Genomic DNA, 2,028 nt, shown 5'->3' with positions numbered 1-2,028 from the left:
TCTCTCTCTCTCTCTCTCTCTCTCTCTCTCTCTCTCTCTCTCTCTTTCTTACTATTTTTTACTTCTACATTATAGCATAGTTCCTGATGCATTTCATCACGCCTTGCAATGCCGTACGGAAGGCAGTATATACGAGGCGTTGCACGTCACGACATCAATGAGTCAGTACCAACACGTAAGAACTAGTTCATTACAAATGATAAAATATGCATTTAGGACGAGAAAACAGTTTGCAATGACTTAGTACTGCTTCGGCTAGATAAAAGTAATGAGTCTACAAATTATAAAAGAATGTGATTCGCACGCATGATAAAATAAGACGGTAACATCAATTCTCAGAGATACACGTTTCTTTATGCCATCTCATCAATGTTGTAACTAATATTTTTTTTATTATAGAAATGTAAATAATAGAATTTAATATTAAAGTATTTTACAAATTGAATATGAACAATATGAAAAGAAAAAAATGATATTATAGATTTATTATATTATAATTGTGCGTCAAATATTCTTAATGTTTATTCCGTAGGATCTTCAACAATTTAAAACTAAATTCATCATTTGCATTTTATAAACTCATATTGTAGTACTTGTCTCATGTATTTTAACATTGATCGCAAATTGTCCGATCACGTATTAAAGGGCATTTTGCAATATCCATTCGCCGTACGTTTTGGCATGTTCAAATTACAATTACACATTACATAATAAGAAATGACATAATTTCAGTGAAGTTTCAGCATTGTTGGCAGCCAAAAATGAAGCACGAACCTGAGCATAGTTTCCACGGCCATAATGTGAGACCTTTCGTATGTAACGAAGTAGGTGTGTCAGTCGAAATATAACTGAGATAATGTGTAACTTCTGATTGCGATACAATTAACTCTGTACCAACCACTTACTTCCGAAGAAATTAATCACGCGATTGTTTAATTATTTTAAACAGCGCGCTTATAAAAAGGAAATTAAAAAATTATAATCAATAAGATGTGAGTTTTAATCAATTTCAATATATCCCAAAGTTCCTAAGAATTAAAATGCTCCTTGAGTTTGCAGTCTTAAATTAAATTAACTAAATTAAACTGATTTAACTATTAAATAAAAAAACAGAACTGTATTAATAATAGTTTCTAATGTATTAAAAAAATTGATTTTTTTTTAGCAAAACCCCTTACCGGGATGTCCAATTAACGTTATACAACGTTATACGTTGAAAATTGCAATGTCTTGGTGAATTAAGCTTCAAAAGCGTAAATAAATAACAAGATCTGATTTTTCGTTCAATTTTAAGCTATTTTGCTCCGATAGGAATTCAATTTGAGGCTCGACTATCAAGCTAGCAACTATTGACGATTATCAACAATAAAATCGCTTCTAACAATTATATAAAAAAATCTTAGGTAATATTTTATTAATTAGAACGCTGAGTAGATAAATATGTTAAGAAGAGATCGCCTACGGGTTTGTCAAGCAATTAGTAGAGAAAGTATGAGTATCTCTTGATGCATCCCGTACGCTTTTCCCGGATATCCTGGCATATTTGATTATTTAGATTTCAATGGACCCATCGACTGCGTTCGCGCGCGCAGGCTCCGAATAGGCCCCGGGAGAAATAACAATTCTCCGCGGAGGAAACGACGCGACGCGAGGCAAGATAGACAACCGATACGTCCACGAATACGTGGCATATCAAGGTGGCATCAAAAAAGTGAATACGAAACGCGGAGGAAATTGCATGATGTAATAATTGTCCTGTGGGAGTGCCTAGAGTGGAGCGAATACCACAATACACTGGTATTGCACACTCTCTATGGGAACTATTGTTACAGATTTTACAGTCTACTACTGTGGTAGTTCTTGCCCGGTCGTCAACTCCCACGTGGCTTTCACTCGTGTCCCCGCGAAACCAAACTTCTTCGCATATGTCCCATTCTGTCATGGCAGCATCGCACTCGTTTCCTCCACCAGGCGACGCGCTTCCGCTCCTTCGCGCCGTCATTATCGGTGCACTTTCTTCGACGCTCT

Source organism: Formica exsecta, unplaced genomic scaffold (genome assembly GCF_003651465.1).
Source record: "Formica exsecta isolate Colony F162 unplaced genomic scaffold, ASM365146v1 scaffold243, whole genome shotgun sequence".
NCBI classification, from domain to species: Eukaryota; Metazoa; Arthropoda; class Insecta; order Hymenoptera; family Formicidae; genus Formica; species Formica exsecta.
This window is presented reverse-complemented; position numbering follows the sequence as displayed.